Source organism: Pelecanus crispus, chromosome 10 (genome assembly GCF_030463565.1).
Source record: "Pelecanus crispus isolate bPelCri1 chromosome 10, bPelCri1.pri, whole genome shotgun sequence".
NCBI classification, from domain to species: Eukaryota; Metazoa; Chordata; class Aves; order Pelecaniformes; family Pelecanidae; genus Pelecanus; species Pelecanus crispus.
Window position 1 is genome coordinate 9,756,089 of NC_134652.1, and position 9,468 is coordinate 9,765,556.

Sequence of the window (9,468 nt, forward strand, 5' to 3'; positions counted from 1 at the left end):
GCCACGAAAGAGCAAAACACCTTCACAGGTGGCATCTCCTGTTTGTATACTCGGACACTGGTGTTACTGCAGGTACGATACGAGTGAGGCTGAAGAAGCTACGAGTAGAGACGCTGATCTTATCCGTGCCCTCAGCTAGGGATAAAAGGCCCAGCTCATGCCAGGGGGCAGGTCTGGCTGCACAGGCAGCGTGAGGGTGGGCATGCGGGATAGCTGCCTGTAAGATTAACTGCTGAGGAAAACCTTCTTACCGGCTTGGCAAGTTGGTCTTCATGAGCAAGGCTTTGAACTAGTTTTAAAAGGCGCCAGTGAAAAAATTCTGCAGCTTTACGTCCTCTCCTTCTCAGCGTATAGCTTCAGAATATGTATGGTCAAAGCCAAGGTGGGGAGGAAAGAGAGGAGGGAAAGGAAAAAAATTGCAAGAAGAAAGGGAGAATGAGAAGTGAGCCATCAAACATCTGAAATATAGATCCACAAACACTGCAGTCTGAGATGTAGGTGCTAGACCTTATGGTCCTAATACCCTCGCATGACCTAAGAGGCGTTGCAGAGGTGTGGCTGGGTAAACAGCAATACTGGAATGTAGTTACGGAAGGGCGTTGCATATTCTAGGAGAACAGACGTAGGAAAAGTCAGGTGGCGTGGCTAGTGAAGGGCATATTTACTTCTCCTGAAGTCTAGGAAAAAGCAACAGGAAGATTTGTTGAATACCAGTTGAAATACGGGAGAGAAAGAGAGTAAAGTGCTCGTAATGACAGGTTTAAACCAAAGATTTTCTGATCGGGGGCTTTTTTCAATATAGCAACCATTGGAGGTATCCAAGGGGCAGAAACTGGAAAGACCTACGTGGCAGAACCTAGGGCTTAGATGGGAATACAACTGTCTGAGGCTCTGTTTGAAAAAGCAGTAAGGCAGGACATAGATTGTCTATTCAATTCTTCAAATGTGCTAGGGACCGCTTTTTTCTTTTATGAAGTGGAGGAAATTACACAGAAAGTAGCTATTTTAGATTTAATTCAAATTCTTTAGGAGGAAGTGGTTGAGAATCTTAAAGTGGAAGTTAATTCAAGTGAAAAAGATCATAAAAATGATAAGTCTTCCATTCTTCCTTTAAATTGCAAATAACAAAATAAGGGTAATGGACTTCAAATAGCTCAGGGAAATGCAAGCATCTGAGAAGTGATAAGGAAAAAAGGAACGCAAGAGATAAAGGCACAACAGCAAATTATCCTAACATGGAGGAAAGATTAGAAGTACATAAAAAATTAACATGATTGCATCAAGAACTCTTTAACGATCTGAAAATCTAAAAGAAAATCATAAAATATAGAAAAAGGACACTTATATAATGATAAGTATAAAGAAATAGCACAAGCAAGCTAGAATATAATAAAAAATGCTGAAGCACAGAATGAGTCACAAATGGCATGATAATATTCATATGCAGTTCAAATGGGACAAACCTATGCTTGAAATAGTAGTAACTCCTATACTGCTTTGTATTAGAAGAGTGCAGCTTTCCACAAGGACCACATTACAATGGCTTGTCAATCATTTTGGACCCGTTTTCTTTTCCAAATTCTCCATCTCACACTGATGCTGTACTTCTTTAAGTCCTCTAAAAGCAAATTCACACGCTTGAAGCAAAGACAGATGGTGGAGTTTCATTTTCTGAGCTACCTTTCCCAGCCACGTGGACTTTAACTGTCCACTGTCGTTACAAGATAAGGCATGCATCTGGCCCACTGAAATTAATTCCATGTATCACAGTTTATTTCTGCCAGAGTTGCAAATGGTCATACTAAATATTAAAATTATGTTCAGAACAAGATTATGAAATACGATTTTCAACTACATCTCATGGAGCAGATCTGTGGTTTCATCATTGCCAAGAAAAGTTATTAGCTGTGCATCAGTATCAAGATCGAGAACCCATAATCAAAGGTAACACTCTGCATGGGTTATACCATTAACTACAAATAATTTCGTTATGCTGTGAAGACAAATAGCTTCAGGCTGTAAGAAAGTCTGAGAATAAGAAGGTTTAATAAAACAGCATTGAAAAAAATTTGGAAGTATTCTTATTTCACAACACTTTTTTACACAGCAGTATAATTAACCTTACTGTATTTAGTGCTTCTGTATTTTTTCCCATTTCCTCTTTTTTCCAGACTATGGGAAGATTGCTTTGTCATTTATCAAAAAACCAAAGTGAGAAAAATCATATTTTGGTCTGAGCCACTTTCCATCTGTTTAAATAATTCAAATATCTAATTTCACTGCACAAAATAATTTTTAATAAACTTTGTCTGGATAATTTACCGACTAAAGAGCTACCATAATGTCAGAGAAGTTATAAAGTTTTCACTTAATTTTTCATTCTGACCTTATCTGTTCACTTTCTTTGTGGTTTATATCAACCTGAACACTCCTTTTCCACGATTTCCAAATTTGGCCGTTTATTTATCTTCCATGTCGACCCTAGAAAAATAGAGGGGTTTTTTATTAATCTGAGAGCAGTTGGAAGGAAATTCTAGACTAAAGGAAATGATACAAAATACTCCTCACTTTTACATGAGGAGAATTTAAGTGCACCCTCTTAAAGCAAAATGTAGCATAGTAAAACAGAGCTTACAGAACTCTCTTGGCAGTAATTAGAGACCAAAGTACTATGTTTATGATATTTGAAAGAGGAGTTTCTCTTGGGTTCATGAGGTTTTGTTTAACAGACCAGTCTACTTTTATTTTTAAATTGGATTTTAAAATAAATGTTCTTCAAGATGTTTCACCTATCCACCTATTGGTCTCTCATTTGGCATTATCTGAATTACTTTTTTTTTTTAAAAAAAAAAATCCAGAAAATAACCTGTATTCATTTTTTTAATTAATTTTTCCGTTGTTAGCATTCATGGTTCTATCAAAGCAGCATAACACAGAGATCTCATGTAAAGAATAGAGCTAGCGTATAAACACTAGCCTTAGAAAAGGACACTGCATTGTCACCTACATCACCCATCAGCCTGTGTTAGTCTGACATGGTCCTGTCAGAACATACATGTGCACACACATGAACATGCACGTGCACACCCACACACTTAGTTAGCACACCTTTAAAATTTTGTAATTGTTCCAGGCTTTTTTTTTTTTTTTTTTGGTTCACATACCCTCACCTACATACACACCTTATTCTAGAAGCTGCCTGTATGAAGAAGAAAGATCCTGGTGTTACTTCCCCAGCTGAAAGGGACTATCTTCAGCAAGGCACCAAAAATGCCTCGAATAAAAAGGCGGTTTGATGTCCAGGGTTGTGTATGGACACCCGCCAAATATAAAATGAATGCCAACTTCATAAATAGCAGACAGTATGGATGTTTCCTGTAATTATTTGGGGCAAAAAATGAATGCCCACCTCTGCGTCAGAAAACTATATGAGCAGAACAGCAGCATAGCCTGTGAAGGGTAGGTTTAGACCCTGAGCTTTCACAGCTTTGTATGGTCTACAACTGAAGAGAATAAACTCAGGAATTACAGTCTGGGCCTCAAGGGAAAAGTATTTTATGTGCCTTTGATGCCTGTTTGCCTCTTAACTAGAAGAAAACGCTGACAGTACGGTTAGCTGCCTCTAGCAAAGGCAGCAGAAACGTTTCAGTGGGATGAGGGTCGCAGTTCACACCTGAGGGCTTCCAAAAGCAGCAAAGCACCATGGGGTTCAGCGCCGGTTAACTCCCGAGCAGCTGTCGCTGTCTTGACCTTCAGGGGTAGAATAAAAACAGAGGTGATGAAATGAATGTTGGAGAAAAAATTTATCTTCACATTTAGTGACCTCAAAAGTAAGATGATCATTAAAAAGACAGACCTTATCTGAGCATGGAAATGTCATGACATTCATTTTAGCATGCCTTCACCCAAATGTGTGAAATGCTTGAGCTTGGTTGGGGTACCTCCAAGAGAAGACCTTTCACACATGAAATTAATTCGTAAAGTCCAGTCTAACAGAAAAACTTTAGTTTAAGAAACTACTACCTCATATCTGTGTCTTTCTTGATCACCCATTTGGGATAAAGAATCAGATCAGAGAATCCTCTTCCGTGTTCACGTATTTGGGTCTAAAGCTAAGATCTGCTTAGATGCTGGACAGCAAGGGAACAGGTCTGGAAAAAGAAAATAAAAGGAGTCTTTGTGGAAAACAATTATGAAAGGGAGAAAGTATGTAAACAGATCAGTACGCTATTTGAACTCTGGGCAAAAATAGAGCCCACACTCCCCAAACCTCCAAAATAGGCCATTTGTGCATATTTGATCCCTTTCTTGCCTGATGACTGCTCTCTGGCCTTACTTCCAAACCTTTCGGCATTGTGTCTGTGCAGAAGCACCACGGCACATTTTCCTGCAAGGGCTGTCTTTCATGTGCCGGTGTCAGAGGACATCTGCATTATGCAGTAAGACCAGAACAGTCCCTAAATTAAGGGAGAAAGAGAGAGGGAAGGCAAAGGTGGCTGTCACATTTTCTATTATGGTAGCTGATTTTCACATCTGCAGAGAAATATAAGCATAATTCAGATGACTTGTCAAGGGAAATATGATTGAATTATCTCTATAGCCCAGCTGAAAGGTGAAATGATGAGCAACCTGGAATTAAATTAAAAACCTAAACCCATTAAAGTATTCAGATTTCCCAGTCTAAGATAAAAGTGAAAACCTTTGAAATTAAGCAGTCTTCCTACCCTTATCTCAAGCTGAAGACGCTGCTGCTTTGGATAACACAAAGGAAGCCAGACTGGATTATTGCTCATTTGAACACTGGTTTTCAAATGCACCATATTTTCCTGAAGAAATGAACATTATTCATTTCAGCTTATACTGGATATCAAAGCAGCTGTAGAAAAGGACACAAAATAAATTATCAGCCATCCTTTGATCCCAACACACTCCCACTGCTCTGCTTCCCCACTCCAGAGAACAATGTGAAGGGACCAAACCTCTTCCTTATTCTCAGCAGAGTGCTGCACATCCTGAGACTTTCAAAGCTCATTCCTTTTCTGAAGAATGTCTTTATTCTTAATAAATTTGAAACTCTGCATAAGATTTCCTCAAATGCTGGTTTTCTCACATGATCTCTCCCTTCCCTTCAAAGCGATTCCTCTTAAAATGTAATTCATGACTCCCACCTTGTCTGGCTTGAAGAGACAAACAAATACTTCTCTTTGAGGAATAAAAGTCTATTCATCCATCCCATCACAAGGAAGTACATTTCTGTACAGAAGTATTCCTTTCTTATGCGCAATATAAACAAGAAAACAAACATGTTTTTCTGTTTAAACTGGTTTTCATGTTGGGGCAGTTACACTTTTGTGGCATGTGAAATGAATCCTTGCCTGCTTTCATAAAGGCATTTAGATAATGATAAAACACTATCTCACCTTTATTCTCGAGAGTTCAGTTAAAGGCTGAATCACAGCCTGACAACTTAAATTACTGTAAAACCATATAATGAACTATATAATCTCACAAAGCTATAGTTCAAATAGAGCCAGGAGCATCAAAATCAAACTTACTTCATGTATAACAAAGTGAGACCCATTCTTCTGTGTATTTGTTCACGTGATGCACCCACATCCCTTTCCTTATGTCTGTTTACAAAGACTTCAGGCCACGCATTTTTTTCTTTGAAACTTGCATGGCATCAGGATAATGAAGCCCTAATCCCAACAAGGGTCAATGGAAAGAACAGGAATAGAAATATTTACTAATAGTATTACTGTTGTTATTATTATTGAAAAAACAGCACTTTTCAGCTGCATTTTGAACACAAGGAAAGTCGAAGGCAAGACTGTTTCATAGCTCCTGATCCCTTCTACCTCCACAGTGGAACCAACTCCATCCTTCAGCAACTGAGGAGCAATAGCAAACTTCCCCTGATATGAGCTGTATCAAAGGGCACAAAATTTCTTCCCTTAGGAAGCTAAAGGAAGAAATAATTATTATGATCAGGCTTCTACAGTCAGAATTTTCCAATAATGTTTGTAAAGCCCTTAGAAACTCTTCAGTGGAGGAAGGTTATTACTGTGCTGTAGTATTATTCCTCACGCATTTGCCTGTATGCCAGACAACGATGTAGATATCAATGGAGATTCCCTCAATAAACATTTTTTAAAATTAAGCATTAAGCATAAAACCTTTAAAATGGTATTGCTTCTCCCATCATCAAAATATTATGCTGGTGTAGTTAAATTTCCCTTTAGCCTTGGGTTTGGATTCTACAGAATTAAATATTCCATTTCAAGCTCACATATGGTAGTTCAGTGATTTACACCTCATCTAATTTTGCTAGACGTCAGAAGCCCTTTTAATGAGTGCTTGGAGGGTTTCATTCCATTATAGTTCTAGAGAAGCTGATGCTGCATTTTCTTTCAAATTCAAAAATTTAGTTGGCTGACATCCAACCTGCAATCAAATAATAATGAATTTTTAAAACATCTCCTTCCCAAGCAGAATCTCAAGAATAAAATTTAAAAAATACAGAACAAATATGCCGGATTTATACAAGTCTCTGCAGCAATTCTCCGAAAGACGAAGCACATCGCTATAATTTCTCAGAAATAGAACCAGTAACCTTTGGAAAGTTCCTGCATCTAATCAACTGAAAATATTAACAATTTCACATGTTCAGTGTTCCTGCTATATTAAAAAAAAACAAGCTAAATGCGAACACAGGCTGAAAAAGCATCTATTTAAAACCTTCTATACTGCTAACTCTCCATTGCATTGGACAGGTTGGCAGTGCAGAGGCAGAGTAGCAACCTACATATATAAGCACAGCCAAGAAAGATAAATGGGATTGGTTTTGAGAAACCATGGCAGAGACTAAACACTAAACAAGGCATCAAGAGACTTGAGTCCTAGGCTTGATTCTACCGCTGATTTTCTATATGGGCAGGTCACAGCATTCCATTTATCTCCCTTTAATTTCTAAACCTGGAACAGCCTTAGTAATGCACCCTCTCTTCCATCCATCTTCTCCCTCCTCTGCTTGCCTGTTCTCACAACAGCATGTATGCAATACCCACCCTGCCACTGAGAAAGAAAAGGCATCTCTCTCTACTCCTGTAAGCAAAGCAAAAAGAGGACCCGTGGATGTTATCACAGACTATTTGAAAAACAGGGAATAGAGAAGAATTTCCCAATTAGTTTATACCAGTTTTGAAATGGGTTCCCTTTCCTCCAACTTTTACCTGATTGTTTGCAAGAGTCATTTCCATTTTATAAAGATGACTTTCATAAACTAAAATACCGTTTATTATCCCAGTGAAAAAGATATGGCCATATAGCATACACTTCATGTATATTATTGATTAGGAGTCTTGCTAGAAAGTTATGTTGTCAAGACCTGCTGAGGTGGCCAGGTGATCCTTGTGAAGATATTCGTAAACGCGTTTACCACCCACAGTAAAAAAACAGTTATTTATTTACTGGTTTTAATACCACATAGTTCCAAGCATCATTAGATCTATTAGCTAAATATTCATATAATAAATACTAATCAAATAATAAAACAATAGACAAAGAGCACTCTAGCAAGAGCAAGAATTTAATCAACACCCCGCTCTCCTGCATATAAACAAAATCTTGCCATCCCATGCAAGATGCTTTCCTGCTCATTCTGGGAGTAAAAGGATACTGATATCCCCTTATTTCTTTATACAAGTCCGTAGGATAGGTGACAGTTCAACTTTTATACAGAAGTAATTTTCATTTTCTGAAAGGCAGGATTATGTCTTTGGACACAGTGATCCTCCTTCAGTTCCTTTTATGACCATAGAAATACAAAGCTGGAAGGGAGGTCACCTAGCCCTAGCCTTCTTGGTTTTAATCTAAGAGAGTCCCCGTCCACACAGTCTTTCTTCAGAGATCATGTTTTCTAGACCTCTGACTGGTCTCTACCACCTCTCACATCTCTGCTCCAAAAGCCACTTTCACAGTTATTCCATCATACTGAAAGGGAATTGATTCTAAGGCAAATTAAATTTATTATTTAACTTTTCTTTTCCCTTTGTCTTTTTCCTTTTTTATTTCATCAATGGGAAATGCAACCATCATAAAGATTTTTTTGCAGTTATAAAATATCTTAAGTGTCAAAACAACTTCTTCCTCAGTGTTAAGCATGCTCCCATCTTATATGTCTGCCTAATTTACTAGCACATAGCTGAGTAACAGACTTATAGTTTAGCATTTATAAACACAGTAATGATTTCTTTTGTGAATCACCCCAAATTACATTTTTCGTTATTTCAGTGTGCACTCCTTTACTGTGGCCGGGAATTCCCTTGACATAAAGCACTTTGCAAAGTGATTTTTCTGTGTTACCACATCCACTAAAGACGAAGAAATTGAGCAATATAATTTTTATCATTGGATAACTGAGATAAATCTTTTCTTATGACTGGTATAAGAGAGTAATGCACTGAATCACTACATTTCTATTATTTTCATGAAATGAATATAGTAATTAGCCCTGGAATCTTCATAAACATCCTAAAACATAGGCACAAATTAGGACATCATGAATGACTGTGATCATTTCTATGCAAATGCTTTTCAGTTCTTTCTGATGTTTGCATTTTTTTAGAATGTCACCTTGAAACATTCTTGAAAATACACCTTTTATGAAGGTATTCAGGATCTAATGACTCTATAGCTTCTTGGTTTAGTGAACGTTGAAATCTATAGTCCTGCAAAGGACTGGTCGTGGTTTCAACTATATGGCTAAGTAGATAGGAAGACAATAAATGTTGCTAAAGATCTCAACAGAAGTCATTATTTCCTTACTATTCTCAACATCACTCTTTAGCTCAATTGCACTGTTCCTTTATTGTAGGTCTTACAGACAAATTCTGAAATACAAACGATGCAACTACATATTCCAGTGCTCATTTAAATTAATTAAAATTTAATTAATTAAAAAAGGTGGCAAGATGATATCACCAATTACTCCATAAAGATTATTGCAAGTCTAGGTTGAGGTCAATAACATTCTTGCCTTTTCTAACTCTTGCATTACCAGAGACTCAGTTCTTCTCAAGTATAAATGTTCTCTTGAAGAGAAAGATGTATTAGAGAGAGCAACACAGTGCCAGCACAGACACTGAGAATCCCTCACACTGCCTCACAGCAGGAAAGGAAGTATTTTCCTTGTATATTTTCAAAAGCCAATGACATTCTGGAAGCACGAGTGATGAAAACTGGGGTTCTGCCTTCTAAAAAGAGAGCACAACGTCTCATTCTTCTGGTTTTCATCCTCAACTCGTCAGCCTGGTAACTGCACATGGAGTTAACCTCTGTTACATGCTACTGTTTCAACACAGATTTTACCAGTTCATAGCTAGTTGGCCACTGAAGTTAGCATTCCGTTTAATTTGTGGGGACATCAGTTTCTAAGAAAAGAAAGCAAAAGATAACAGAGAAGTTAAG